The sequence below is a fragment of the Leptosomus discolor genome, chromosome 12 (genome assembly GCF_034619465.1).
Source record: "Leptosomus discolor isolate bLepDis1 chromosome 12, bLepDis1.hap2, whole genome shotgun sequence".
NCBI classification, from domain to species: Eukaryota; Metazoa; Chordata; class Aves; order Leptosomiformes; family Leptosomidae; genus Leptosomus; species Leptosomus discolor.
The window spans coordinates 15,343,690-15,359,641 of NC_141402.1; the positions used below are offsets into that span (position 1 = coordinate 15,343,690).

General features: G+C 41.8%; 1 protein-coding gene across 1 annotated transcript in view; it reads left to right on the forward strand.

Annotated features, from left to right (window-relative positions):
- NAV2 (neuron navigator 2) overlaps positions 1 to 15,952 on the forward strand; it is a 400,908-nt gene that overhangs the window by 36,121 nt on the left and 348,835 nt on the right. The window lies entirely within an intron of this gene.

Here is a 15,952-nt window from a genome sequence, read left to right on the forward strand (position 1 = left end):
TTTGTCAAATTGCCTTTTGTGTATGAAAAATATATTCTTGTGACATATTCTCACATTAATGTTTCGTTATAGTAAGTTACAGAATATGAAGAGATGCAGTTTTTGCTGAGTTCTGAGTCCTCACCTTCAGTTCGGCTGAACCAGTTTCTGTGAACACACACTACCTTCACATCTGATGCCAGGCACTGATCTTCAGGCTTTTAGACTGGGACCAAAACTCAGGGTAGAAATTGTACCTAAAAATAAACTTCTTTAGAAACATTGTGTAACATAAGATTAAAGGTGACAGCTATGTTAATGCAGTTCCATAAAGATGACAAATGGACATCAGTCATGCTCTTTAAGCTAGATTGTATTAAGCATTCGGACTGTTCAATTCATTAATCCTTTGGTCAATGAGTCCTTCCATTAATCTCTCAAATTGCTGAGTTCAGTTGAGTTGCCTAAGCTATAAGGGTGTTTGTTTTAAATGAAAATACCTAATTTTTACTTTTCAACTCTTACGCTTGATTTTTTCAGTTCAATTGTAAGAAACTGGAGAACTCCCTATCTGTCCCAGAGTGTTTCTCAGTGTTAGGGTTCAGCCAGCGGATGCGGCTATCCTGGGTGTGTTTCTTACTTCCATCACAGACTTCTTGTGTGACTGAATAAAGGACTTTGTCCTTTTGCACTTTTGTTCCCAGTCAGCAAACTACATGCTGTAACACAATGTCCTGGTTTGGGCTAAACCAGAACTGATTCTGGTTTAGTGCTTTAACTTTTCAGTTAAGTCTCCTCTAACTAACTGCACTTTCTGAAACAGCAGCCTGTTTTTTCAGACAGCGACTGCTCCCAGCAGTGATAAGGCCTGATGTTTACAGTCGGTACCAAGGGATGGGATGCAGAGAGGCCCTTGCTTGTACTTGTTCTTATAGCGACCAAGGTCACTGCTAAATCTTGTACTCCATGTTGGGGTGCTGGATGTGAAAAGGGTCGCACCTACAGGGAGGAGCGAACTGGACAGGTGACCCAAACCTGGCCAACAGTGTTCCACCCCATAGACGTCATGTTCAGTATAAAGCTGAGGGATCACGAGGGTCTCTCTCTCTTCTTCAGTGGCTGACATCTGAGGAGGACTCTGTCTGTCCTTCTGTCGTCGATCCCGATCCGTGCATCCCTGAATCCAGTGCCTGAGTCCAGTCCCTGCATCCCATCCCTGTCTGCTGCCGAGTCCAGCCTGGGACTGCCCCAGTGCCAGCCCTGCAGCGTGGTGGGGATGTATCGTCATCAGGGTGGGGGGAGTGGGGTTTGGTATTGGTTTTGTATATATTTGTACATATTGTATATATTTTATTATTTCCTTATTCTTCTTATTATATTTTCTTTTATTGTTACTGTTTCATTAAAACTGATTTAGTTTTGTTTTCCAAACTGTAAAGTCTCTCCCCCTTGTTCTCTCTCCTTTTCTCTTTTGGGGAGGGGAGAGGGGTTAATAGCGTTTGTCATTTGTCAGTGGCCGGCCCAACCTCAACCCATGACACACCAACTTCCCTGTGCTTCTGTGTGTTGTGACATATTGCAAGATGTTTTGCCAGGGTATATTTTGTCACTGTTTAATTATCAGTGCCTGATCCCTTCTGGGCCCAGTCTGAGACCCCCTTTGCCCCTGGCCTTCAGTATAGCCAGTAGTAGGAAACAAATCTGAAAATCTGAACAACAGAAAGCTGCAACCTTCACCTGCTTTAGTACTATCTGGAGTGCTTGGGTATTGGCTGTGCCTGGTGCTTACATACCTATTCTTGGGGAAGTATGCTGTTTTTCTCGCTCCCCCTGATCCATTTTTCACTGTTGCTTTTATATGTTTGATGTTGCTGATACACTCTTTCTTTATGTTTTGACATAATTCTGGCTCACAATGTGAACCAGCCTATTGAATATTGCTTTTTTGGAGTGTCTTCTTGGTAATAAAGATTTTATAATTGTTTGGTGGTATGTTTCCAGATGAACATATTGAACAGCCCTTAATTTGAAAGCCCATCTAGGTCATCTGTCACTTACTGCTGACACCCGTATCAATCTCCTTTTTTTTTCTTTTTTTTTGTTTGTTTGTTTGTTTGTTTTAGTGGTTTCTTTTTGTTTGGTCTTTTTCATAGTTGCCACCGGAGCTCCTGAGAAGCATAGTGGACGAAAGGTTTTAGTGTTTCCTCATGCCACCCAAGAGAAATAATTTCAGATTGGTACAGCAAGCCATGGAAGATCCTCTCTGCTAGGGAAGCAGAGGCTTAAAATTGAGTTTAGTCTAATCTAAAGGCAGAACAACTTCTCAGCTCTTGAAACAATCCATCTACAGATGGAAGGGTAAAGTTACTGAACGTAGCTTTGTTCTTTAGTAGTTGAGCCGGCTTTATGTTGAAGTGGTAGATGCTTTATATGTTCCTGAGTGGGCTGGTGGGTGCTGGATGTGGCAGTCTCCTGCTGGTGCCGTTGTGGCTCCTGCCCTGGAGAGGCAGGCAGCTCAGCCCTGCCTGCTCCCAAGTTGGTGACAAGGGAACTGCTGAGTCATAATTTCATTTACTGTGCCCAATTGTGACTAAGGTGACTCCAGCTTACTACTATAGCATATTATTATAGCAATAACAACCTGGTGAACTGGCCATTGAACACTGGGATTAGTACTTTATGTAAGAGGGGCCGTCACATTAATGTAGTATTATAAAGTCATGGTTAAGCTTACAATTTTTACTCCTGAAGGGAAGGAGGCAACTGTCCCATAGCCTGGAAGCATGTGAAAACCTGTAACACCCACCCAAGTACATGCAGATTAATTATGCTCTCCTATTGTGATTTGGAAATAAGAATCCTGTATGCATTGACTAAACAGCATGTCAAAGATGGGACTGGCTTCTTGCCTTTTTGCACTGTAAATCACTGATAACTCTGCTTTATTCCCTGGTTTCTATGTTAAATTTCTCCTCTCCAAGCACTCAGCAAGGTAGGTGCCATGTATGTCAGCTTTATTCCTGGCTTCTCTACAAAATGCATTGTGAGAAGTAAGAGATGCTCAGTGCCCTCCAAAGCATGCCAGGGTCAAAAATTGATGTTAATAAACCATCAGTTGGTTTAATGGATCTACCAGTCAGGCAAATCAGGATCTTTAACTTCTAATTAGGTGACCTTGATCTGAAAGAGAACATTTGGGTTAAAATAAAACAAAACATTTGAAATGCCTTCAAAGGAGCTGGGATGACTGCAGTAGTATACTTGCTAGTAGCAGCAGAGCATAAAGGCTGATTTGAGCAGTTATTCAAGATGGATTCAGATTAAGTAATGTATGGAACAAGCATCAACAAAAATAAGATTAATATCTATAGGAATATCCTGACAGTGATTTACTAGCCCTTCAGGTGTAGCAGACTGCTGATAATCTCCCATGGGGTGGTGGATTTGTCCCTCTTTAGAATGTTTACAGGTGGATCAGCGACAGCATCAGCAAATGTGCTGGAAACCTCTTGTCCCTTGTGTCTGCTTGCCACCATTCCTTAGCTCTGAGTATGGTCTTGATGCTAAATGGGATAATAGTAATAGATACTTGAACTGTTTTTCGTAAGTGTTGTCATCAACCTGAAAGTAGCGCTGCAGATGGCACAGGTGATCTAACTGCAGTACTTAGTTTCTTGAAGAGATCTAAAGGATGCTTAAAACATGTTCTCTGAACCTTGCAGTAAAAATTAAGTGTAATTTGAATAACATCCAGCCAGTGCATTCACTTTAATTCTCACTGGTCTTCTAGTTAAGACTTTAAAAATTATAGTTGAAAATGATGATTTATATTGAAATCTTAAGAAAAGATTGAGACCTCCCGATTGGGGTTGTAATAATGCTTCTGAATTGTAACCACAGCAGGGATTTCGGTTTTGTTTTTAAATATTTACTTTTTTTTTTTTTTGAGAAAAGACCTAAAATGTGAAAGGTATTTTCACTATGGTCTGTATCGTAAGTATCACAGTCTGTGCCAGGATAAGAGAATTTTATGTTGATTTTTCCATGGTAGTTAATTCTTTGTGGACTAAACCTTTCAAGATCTTGGTGTTTGTGGAATGCAGCATTTGGGTTTTCAGAAGAAAAGTAGGGAATGCATCCTATTCTTGAAGAAACAACAACTTATTCTCCAAGTCCTAAGCCTCTTTTTGTATCAGTAAGGCCATTCTGTAGTTTGAAGCCCTAGTGACTAGTATTGGTGTTCCTTCTATGGAGGATGGCTTGGGAATCTAAAAGCACCTCTTTAAAGAGAACAAAACCCCTTCTAAAACCTCCCTCACTCCCGCATGTATTAGCAAGGAATAAAGGGGAGACAGACTAATAAAGGGGTATTCAAAATTGTGCATAAGTCTTTCTCGTGAATGAAAGTCATTGTTGAGCTACTGCAGAAGGTGTCTTTAGCAAGCCTCGGGCTGTCTGTGGGTTTAGAAAAGCTGTAGTATTTCTTAACTAGAGTGTTGGGTGCGTGAGCTAGTCTGTGTGAGGGTAGCACAGCCTGTTGTTGGGAGGGTTTGAAAATACTGGGCTGTGAGAAACCTCTGATGTGAGCAACCCTGAGGAGATGGTATCAAGAGGCTGGTAGGCTTCATGTTCAGCTCTATTTTGGGCGGCACGGTTGACCTCATCTGGTCAGTGCTTACAGTAAGCTTAGTTCATCGAGCTCGGACACAGCCGTGGGTGACACAGCCACAAAGTGTTGGGTTGTTTTTTTCCCAGGAGAAGGTTTGCCCTTTGAGGCTTTGAGGTTTGGTTTGTGGTAAAAAAAGAACTGGTAAATTCAAGCGTTAACAAATGCTGAGTCTTGGACTATAATATGGTTTTTCCTGGGCTGTTACCTTTCTATCAAGGACCTTCTAGTAGTGAGCATAAGGTTTGATGCCATCCAATGTAGTTGTTTCTTCTTTTGTTTAAGCACAATAAGATGTTGCTTTTCTAGTGTGTGCTCCTGGTTTTTGGTTTGTTGCCCACCTGCCCCTGCAATGTGTGTGTCAGAACTAGGGAGAGTTTTCCTATCTAGCCCCTATTTACCCAAGTGCCTCATTTGAACCTGCTTTCGTTGGAGTGTAATGGAGTCTTGAGGCATCAGTCCTCTGTAGCTACTAGTGAGGGAAATGTCCTCATTTTTCAGTAACATGATGTTTTATGTGTAGTTTTGCTGACTCCTGACAACTTCTATAAACTAGATTATAGGTATTGTATTTGATACACATCTTAGTTTTCAGTAAGTAAAAAAAAAAAAAACCCAAACCAAATCCAAACACAAAAGACTTCCTGTGTTTTCCTTCACCAAAATGTTGTGGTTTAATTCAGAGGCAGATACTTGGTGTGTTGCACGCTGTATTTATTGCTAATTCAACCCATCCAGGAAACCAACATTGGGTGCAAGGCCCAGTTCTGGTTATCTTAATTTTAATGTTGCCATTAGGTATGTGGTTATTTCTGTTGCTAGATGTAACTCAACAGAAGACAAAACGTTCACATTCGTTTTCTGATGGCAGTGTGTGGGTGAATGGCAAAAGCTCTGCTTTTGTGTTGCTCGTATTAGTTGGGGATGAGTGAGTTCCTGAAGTAAATAATTTTTCAGAGGGAGAAATGCAAAATAAGTCCTCTTACTTGTGCATAAGAGTATGGCCCATCTGTCTGTGGGCTCGCCGAGAGCTGGGGAGGAATCTGGACACGCAGAAGTTCTCCGTTACCTCTAGCAGAGTTGACAGCCTCTAACCTTTAATTCCCCCCATCTCCTGTAATGTGCTGTTACGCTTTTCCTGCTGGCAATGTAGACTTTTTCTTTTTTAGCTAAATGTGTCTTGCAAAACATGATGGTTGGGTAAGACGCAATTTTGCTTTAATTATGATTAAATTACTTTATGAATTAACCAGAGGATCTCATGGGACTGGAATCTTTTGACACATGAGAAAATTGCCTTTCTTTAACAAGCTGCTTCAAGCATGCAAGGCAATATTAGCATTTTTCAGTTATAGCTTCAGGGGATTAAATAATAAGGGGAAGTATTGTACCTACAATTATACGGTGTGCATGTGTGTGTAAAGGTCTTAAAACCAAGTAGACACTGAAGAAATCAGTTGAACTGCTGAACCTCTGACATTTTGCAGTGCAAGTGTGAGTAGGGATTTTTTTCTTTACGAAATGGCTTTTTAAGATGAAGTTTTAAGAAAACCTGCAAGTATTGAATTTTATTTCTTAGACTTGCAAAGCTTGGGTGTCATTTGAATATATTCAGCAAAAAAGCACCCTAAACTCGAGACACCTGTTTCACCTTAAGGATAATGATCTGAATGCAACTTTAAAGGGAGTGAGTGGTAACTTTCGTATGTGTTACTTTGCTTTATTTAGTGGAGGTAGCAATTGTGCTAAAGTCAGTAATTTGATGTTAAAATACGTATTGCATGACTAAGCTTCTCATGAAGTACATATAATAGTACATGCTATCCATACATGTCTATAAATAACGTATGTTGTGTGTGATGTAGTATCCAAACTATTACAGTCTTCTGTTTTAGTGCCTCTAAATGCATGCTTAAAGTCAAGCATTTTTTAGATGTGCTGTGTCGGATGACTTGAAGTCGTTCAAGACTCTGCAGAAATTAAAGGTGTTAATCTTTTTTAAAATGGGGGGAGAAACAGTACAACAGCTTGTGTCAAATTGAGAAGGAATGGGACAAGTTAAGTTGTATGACCTCTGCATATGTTGTATTTAGTATAGGCTTGCACCTGCATGACCCTGTTTGGTTTCACAGGGTTGCCACTGGCTTGTGGTATCAAATCCAATGAAGTGGAAAATTGACAATAAGGGATTTAAGCTATTGTTGTCACTGCCCCAGCTGTTTGGTTGTTGTTTTGATGACAGGATTCATTCATGTTCTACACAAATCCATAAGGTAGCAGTAATTAGTGGGACCCATAGAAGCTGGGGGGGATTATACAGCGATACAAATCCATATGACAAACAGAAATTGCTTAAGTGTTGCAGCAGTCCTGTTCTAAAAGGAAGGTATATGCATAATACAAACTTTATAGATTGATAAATGTCCACTAGAGAAGGCAAATAATTTGATTTAAAAACAGTCAATGACGGAACAACACCTTCATCTCTAGGTTTATCTGAAACAAATCTGCCTGTGCAATAACAAACAAAAGTAACATTTGTATGCAAGTGTTCTCAGTAGGGCAGAAATTTTTTTCACATATATTTGTCATGTCTTACTTTAATCTAGGATTAAACGCACAGTAGCCATTACAACTGTTGTACTGTAATATAGCTAGCTGTGCTACGTTCACAGTCCAAAGACTAAATGAGGTTGGTAATTTTAAACCTAAACCTATTCTGTGCTGACAGAATAGAACAGTAGGTAATGCTCACAAGCGTGAATTACAAACTTATGCAGGCAAGATCAATCCAGTGTTAATAGCCTCTTGATTGCATGTGGCTGAACACTATCAGAAAATTCGAAAAATTGTTTAGAAGAAAGACATGTTATCTGACTGTTTTTTTTTTGGTAACTGTAGAGATTACTGAGAGAATTCATATGGAGGAAGAACAAAGCCCTGTACTGTGGTTGTGATGTAAACAATTGTTTCACTTTCTCGTTCAGTTCTTTTCTTTAGACTTTTGAATTTCCTTTCCGTTTGTTGGTTGCCACCGAAGATTCGCTTGGTGCTGAAGGGAGCTTTATGCTATGTACAGATTCAACGCAGGCCTCCAGAACTTTGCAATCAACAAAGGAAACGATCTCTTAACTTGGATAAATATTAGCTCTGAGAAATTAAAAATGCGTTTTTCTGATGTGCATTGCACTTCATCCCGCAAAATGGTAATTGTTGTTACTGTTATTGCTCTTGCTTGTAGTGAGGCATCTGTTTCTTGTCTAGTTGGTAGCATTCAAATCCCAGTCAGTTTAAAATAACTCTTCAGGACAGCGTATCGAAAACATCACAGGCGTTCCTGATTCATACCTTTTAGGATTTTCTTTTTTGGTGCTGCAGTTGCCTCAAATAAAAAAAGAAGAACAGTGGTCGAGTTGAGGGTGGTTTTGTCTTCTGTTGTAAGCGAAGGCAGTGCTCCACAGAAAAAAGAAACACGCCGAGGTGGTTCGGCTGCCTTTCACCCGCAGTGACTGATCAACCTCTGAGCCTGTCTACGGATTATGGAGCCTGGAATCCACCACTGCCTCTTGCGTAGTCGCTTGAAGCTGGAAATGTGTTAAATGACTTTGTATGCTCTGACATGGCCTTGCATGAGTAACGAGTGACAAACTATTTTTTTTTCCCTCTTTGACAGTTAATCTTTATTTTTTTCAAGCTGGAATAATCATCTTCCTTTGTACTTGTCACCTGCAGCTGGTCCTGCTGCTTTGCTTCTCCATGTCCCTTGGCTGTTATTTTAAAAATCCTCTTTAGGGTTTCAGCACTCTCTACAACTGTTTGGGAGCTGTGTCTTTTTGCAGTCCTCTTTGAAGAGCAAATTCTCACACCTACTGAGACCATAACGATGACACAAACGCAGAGGCGCCAGTTTTCCTAGATTCTCGGGAATCAACGTAGGGATTTTTAAACTTCCATTACTGCCATCTTCTTTCCCCTCATCTCCCATCAATAAAAGAAGAATATGCAAAACATAAATAATAAAAATAAAATCCCCATCAGAAGAGATGAAAGCAATTTGAATACCTAGATGAGAAACACTGGAGAGCTGCTGAGGGAGGGTGGGGGTGTCCAGAGTGAAGGATTTGTTTGAGTCTTTATTTAGAGATTTTTCCAGTGATACTGTACCAACTGTAGAGAAACTGCTTGTCAGTCTTATCTCCAGGGGATGGAGGATCACATTTAGAGATAGTTCTTACATAGGTTTTGGAGGACATCCTGTGGTGTCTGCCGTTCTGGCTTGAATCTGTGACTTGGCTGCTGAGCAGTTGCCTTGCTTGCCCTGAACCCTTTGGGTTGCCTGTCGCCAGCAGCAGTCCTGATGCTCTGACTTTATTCTCATGCCTGCCATGGGCTTGTGTTCACATTTCCCTGCTGCTTTTGCGTGAGTACAAGGCCAGTTATAATCCCTTATACATGTGTGTGTGTTCATTAAGTACCCCAAATTAGTTCTGGTCTGGCTCTGGCTGTTTCCTTGGAAGGGGCAGGCATAGCTGCACAGTCTTACTTAAAGGAAAAATGCTTTCAAAATGCCACATTGAGCGTAGGTTCTGTTATATGGACTCCTGTGAATATTACTGTGCCGCAGAACAGTCTTTTGGTTGGCAGGTTGTTGTGATGATTTCCTCGTGCAGTTTTCTGTATTGTTGCAGTATATGGTTATCACTTCAGGATTAGTTTGTTCTTAGAGAAACACTGATAACTCTTACGTGACCTTATGGGAAAACTTTCAGATATATAAAAACTTAAACTGACAATGTGGCTATTTTGAAGTGTGTGTGCGCAGGAAGGCACACATGCATGTGCATTTGTTTTTGTTACCGGTGTATTGCGAGAGGTGAAAGAGCAGCAGAGGATTGCCAGGCCTCGAGAGCAGGATTTCTGCACTAGCAGGCTTTTCAGCGCTGGTTGAAAGCCTGTTGGTGTGAGCCTAACAGTTGATATACTTCATGACTTGGTGAGAGTTTTCATAGGTGAAGAGTAATACATTCTCTATAAACGTGTATTCCTTGTCTGCTGTAATAAGGCAGTCGACCAGGATGCCGGAAAAAAAATAAAGATTGAAACTGTCTGGTAATGACTGCTCTGAAAGCACTGGCCCACATCACTCATTATTGTGTTTGCCCCATAATAACACTGTGATTGATTATCACAAGGGGGGGGGGGGGATCAATGATAAAAAAAGCCTAGAAATGTAGCATGATGTATAAAACTGTCTGCAAAGAGCCCTTGCCTTTAGCACTTGCACCAGCACTGGCCCAGGTCAGAGCAGTGTTTGGAGTACAGTTGTAACCTGGGTGTTGTGTCTCAAGACACTTTCTAATGTTTGACAAATTAACAGATGTTGTTAGTGACAGTAGTGTCTTGGTTTCTGGGGGTTGGAGAAGGGCTGCCTGGAGTTACTGTCCTATCACCTAATAATTTGTGCGTTTCCTTGTGAGACTAAGTCCAAACGTTCCAACAAACCACAACTTGCATTTTCGAACTAATCAACGTCACTGCCAAGTAATGACTCATGCATTATTTTACCTGTGCCTAAAGGAGCTCTTCCCTCCTTGGATTAATCATCAAATTAGATTAATTATTCTGATTAGACACCAGTTCTGACTCACGTAACTCATCACTTCCATCATAGCTGTCCGGAATGGGATGATTAAACCCTTTTCAAATTCAGCTTGAACAAGTTCAGATCTTGGAGCAGCAGTCACTACCATACTTTAAAACTGCCTGGAACCATAAATTTTGGTGTAAAAAAACCACAATAGGCATAAGCCCTGTGATTTGCATTTTCAACTTATGTCTCTCCTGTCACCACTTTGCTGTATTAAACCAGTTTAATCAAATCACTTTCTTCCTACCTGGTTGTGGTTATGGTGGTTGTTTCTGGCCAGGCTTTGATGTTTCTGGCCCTGTGTTTGTTTTTTGGACAAGCAAGAGATCAGCAGTCGTGCAGCCTGCTACGCCCCGATACTATCCTGTGCGTGGATAACAACAGTCTGTGCCTGTCTGGCACATTTACCAAGAGAAATCTGGCATATGTTTTGCTGTGAATAATTACGACAAACACACAGAACTCTTTTATTTCAAGGTAGCTTTTATTAGGGCTCCATTCCTCCACAAGACTGTCAAAACTTAATTCAGCAAGAGGCTGAAACAGGTGATCGGGTAGGAATTGGAGTAAGTAAAGTCTTCACACAAGATAAAGAAAACTAAACAAAACAGCAAACTGCACTTTGGAAAACTGTTCTTCTGTAAAAGTATGGCTATCTCACAGTTTCTCCCTGCTTTCTTCCTAAAGTGATTTAGATGTGAAAGCTCTATAAAGTAACCTGGATCCAGTTTGGATATTGCATCTGTAAATCTTGGTATATGTACAGACTGGATTTTTGAAACACGTATTGGTTTTCCATTTTAGTGAAAGATTTTTTAGTTGTAGAAGAAATGTATCTGTGGAGGGGAAGAGCATCCACAGAAAAACTAGGGATTACGCCTGATTTCCTATTTGGTTACTTTAGCATTGAGTCTCCTGATTTTAGGTGCAAGTCCTGCCATATTTAGAGGTTTCACAAAATCCCGCCCCCGCTTTTTTTTCCCCAAACAAATCCTGAGAACACACCAGATTTCACCCAGGGGCAGAGCTGGGAGCCAGGCTCCCAGACCTCCAGGTACCAGCTCAGACCCTGACGGCACACACAGCAGGCTCCTGTGATTCGCAGTTTGAAAGGCAAACAGAAACACCTCTGTATGCTGGATGCTTTTGTGTTTTGTTGTTGTGGTTTGGGGTTTTTTTAAAATAACATTACAGTCCCAGGTGGTAGTCTTGAAAATGGTGAGATGTGCCACATGCTATGAACAGTTGTTTTCAAAAACCTGGCATCAGCAATACCTTTTTTGGCACAAAGTCCACCGAGGGTGCAAAAGCCACAGGGAGCTCCAAAAGCCTTCAGCTGCTGATTCTTGCTCCTCCCATCCTTTGACCACCAATATTCACATGGGCAGGCTGAGAACAAAGACCAGTTTTCTGTATGTCCCCAAGGGATGGCTTGTGCCCACACAAGGGAGGTGGCAGCCAGCCCAGCAGCAGCCACGAAGAGCCCAGCAGCAGGATGGAGCAGAAGCACCTCTGCCAGTGCCAGTCACAACAGCAGCACATGTTTTACTGTATCTTGGTACTTATACTTGGAAATTCAGGGATTTGTTTTCAAGAGCCTTCATTTGCACAAATTTACATTGAAAAATGTCTGGGGGAAATTATTACCTGACAACTAGATATCACTGGTCAAATACAATTCATTATTACTTTCAGATAGTTTATCTATTAAGGAGAAGAGAGTGAGGGGAAATAGCTGCTGTCCTTCAAAAACCAAACCAACGACCAGCTCTGTAGCACTAACAACACCTGCAGTGCTTTGGAAATGATGCAGTTGTGTACGTGAGGCATCCCTGATTCTGTGATAGCTAATCCTGGTAGCTTGATGTTAATCCAAGAGTGGAGCATGTTTGTTTATAAAGCACTGAAAGATTTTTTTCTTTATGGAAAATAGTTATTTTAAATTCCTAAGATAATTGGTTGTCTTTTAGGGCAAATGCTCGCAGGTCTGAAGGGTAGTCCTGCAGCTCGAGGACTGAGTATTTCTGATATTCCCCCCTCTGCCTGCCCCTCATTGTTCTGCTTTTTTTCTTCAGTTCTTAACTGCCTCCTACTCTCACTTACTTTGATATAAATCAAGAGCAAGTCTTTTGAAATTGGCAGACTGAGGCTGGTGTAGGACTTGTGTAGGAAACGTTTTAATCAGGGTGGGATATGTTGCCTCTAATGGGAGCCCTGATAGTAATAGGGGAGGAGCAGCTGGGACCTCGGGGAATCTCTCCTGCCAGCTGAGCAATTAATCTGGGAGCTCAAAATCTGCCTGTTGGAAATGTCTGTGAAAGGGTAAAGGAGAGTGATGAGCAGGCTGGATATATTTGCAAAGGTCTGTGGTGAATTTTTCCTTTCTCACGTCAAATTATTCCTTTCTCCTTTAACACCTAAAATACTTGGATTTTGCAAAACAAGAGTACTGGAGGCATACCTAAGAGTTGTACAACAACTGATGAAGATGATTTGGTATAAGGACCGGTAGTACGGGCTGGGGCTTCTAGGATCCTTGTAGCTGGAGACTGAGCGACGCTATTGTGGCTCGTCAGGAAGAGGAGTGCTGCCCTGACTGAAGCTGCTTGTAGACACGAAGGGGACCAACTCCTCTTTCCTGTTTGTGGCACAAAAGCCAGAGGAAAAATGGTCAGCTTGACTCGCTAAAACTCATGGCTGTGTTTTTCCTCCATCACCTCTAACTAAAGCTCTGAATCCCACCTGTGCACATATTCCTGCTGCTTCAGCACCTGGTTTCACACATGGATAATTCTGTGCTTTCTCCCTGCTCCTCCACTCCATTTCTGCACTAGCTGGATGTCTGTCCTAGAGCACATCTTACTCTTACCCCTTCACTGCCCTTGTATTCTTATCGTTACACCTCAGACTCCTACAGTTACAGCTCCTTTTCCCATGCACATCTCCTTCCTCCTCCCTGTGGTGTGCTCTCCTGCACCCCCTGTGCCCTTTGGCAGAAGTGGCATTTCTTATCCCTGATGTCTCAGGAAAGATATGAGAAGGCTGTTCTGGGAATGACATTTTTGTCTTCATGGTAGTGTGGTTGGGAAGACGAGAATGCAAACTTCCGCTTGAGCTGTGGAAGAAGCCATTTCCAGTCCCTTTGCCTGGAGTGGCGCAGCAGGAGGCTTGTGTCAACGGCAAGGAGCAGATGATGGGCTAGATGAAGGCCTGGCTGGCTGCATCACCTGTCCGGGGTCCTCCAGCCCTTAAGTATGAGAGCTGCTACCTTGGTCAAGAGAAGTGTGATGCTGCAATTGCTCCTTTCAATTTCAGTCTTTACAGTTGTAGGCCAAGTAATTAAGAAGATGTTGTGTGTGCTTTTTTTTTTGACCTAAAAAAAGTAAAAGGCAACTGATCTTCCTGCATGCTTTCTGCTGTGTTATGTTCCAGTGATCTTATGTTCAACTTGAATTTCCAAAATGTGAGCAAAGTATGGGCATTGCCTTTGACTTTCTAAGTGCATGCTTTAGAGACATGCTTCCTGTACATGGAGTGTTCTGTCTTGCACTTTTGAACATTGAGACCTAAAGCTGTTTCTATTGGCTGTAGAAAATAGTTAGCCTCTTTTTTTGAAGAATTGTAATAGCTTAGTTACACCTCTTCTTCTAGTCCCCCCCCACTGGCCTTTGTGGGCTTTGTTTGGTGTTTGCTGCTCTGGTGACATGAGATCAACTTATTTAGTAGGTTCCAAACCCAGTTGATCTTTAGATGAAGCAGCAGCAATTCTGTATGGATACTGAAGGCACAGTAAAACCAGTCATTCTTACCTGCCTTCCTTTGTTTTTAAGTCAGCTTGACGTTCTGACTGTGAAGTCTGAAGGATGAAGTCCCACGGAGAACTCTTCTGCTGTGGTAGTGGCTTGGGCGAGGTTTGGAGGAGCACTGGTCCTCACACGAGAGAGGGAGTGGGTGTGCAGCTGGGAAGTGGGAAGGTAGGGGGACCTCACCCTTTTGATGGCAAGATACTGGATCTAAGACCACTCTTAACACCAAACAGTGCAGCTGGGCCTTCTCCTCTTTAACTACATGGTCCCATGGTTTTCTTTGTGCCAACAGCTAGAGCCCATGTGCTGTCTAAGTCCATGTGGGATCTTAGAGTGACTTCAGCTGCCTAAGAATCAACTCTTAGCCGGATTTTTAAAGTTCAGCTGAACTGATTTAGTGGCAGGCTGCTGCCAAAAATGTTGGTATTGCTCTTTTCCCCCTGGCTGGAGATTCCTCTTGAGGTTTTTTTGCTCCTGCTTCCCTTTCAGATTGAGCTCCTTCCATGTAGTTGCCTTGCTAGAGCATTAAGGTTAGAGGCTTTTGTCCTGTAGCCTTCCTTGCACACAGGGTGGGGGATAGATGGGGAGGTTTTTCATTCTGTGGTTGCCTTGCTGCTTTTTGAGACATTTGTGATAGAGCACGTGCGTGAAATTAGGAAGAATTCAGAAACTGTACATATGCAAATTCCCTCAATCACTTATCTGTGATTTTATTGTTTTAGTGTTGTGATCTCACGGCTGAAAATCCTTTTTCTCCTGTCAGTATCATTTGTTTCTTCCATGTCAAATACCACTTATGTGTGGCAGAAGGCCACTAATGCAAGTTAGATGGACTGAACCTGTGAAGAGATAGTATTTCAGGCAAAGCAGCTTACGATTTGTTGGCTTTGTTCTTTTCAGAAACCTTATTATTATTTTTCTCTAGAGCTGTCGAAGAGAAGGTGAAAGATTCTGCGCAGCTTCCACGAGTGCGGTCATGCTGAGAGCAGATGGTCCGTTCTTGGAAGCAGTCCCAAACGATGGATTACTCATCTGATGCAGAATGATGCACCAGAAAATTGCAGATTCATTGGGACCACTCTTTGACTCCTTAAAAGCTTTGATTCTTTTAACTTTTCAGTTTTACTTGTCCACCTGTTTTGTTGCTCAAAAAACCTTCAATAAAATAAGCTCAGCCAGAGCCATAAAGGCGTTTATAATTTAAAAGTGAAACTAGTGCAATGCGTCTGGATTGAGGGGGAGGGAAGACTTCGGAAGTGGAGTTTCTGGTATCGCGTGGTTTAAAACAAAGAAACAAAAAATCAATTTTCATTAGAGTTGCCAGTGGAAAAGCAGCACAGCACACAAGTATAATAGACTTCTTTTGCACTTGTCAGTGCTATCACTTACTAATATTTCACTTACTGCTGGAATCATTTCTTCTGTATGCGTTATTTCATGTTTGCGTGTGATCCTCAATTTTAAGCCATGTTAACAGAAAAACACGTGTTTGGTGAATTCTGATACAGGATTAAAGAACAAAAAAATAAGTCATAAGAAGCTGAGATGTTGATTATTATTCGTTGTAAATGTATTCAGTGAACCAGTCGTTTTGGAAGCTGGTGACTCAGGGCACTGCAGAAACTAATCTGGCAGCAGTATTTCTAGCTAAGTCCCTGACTGCTGCTGAAGGATATATATTATTTTTTTTCCTTCCTGTCTCTTGCTCTGCTTTGTCAGATTGGTTCTCAGTATTGCCTTCTCTGTAGACAGCTCCGTACCTACTGCTCACTGTGCAGCTGCCAGCGAAACATCCTCTAATCCATCTCGGAGAGCAAAGAGCTGCCATTGTCAGCTGCTTTGGTGTCACTAAGT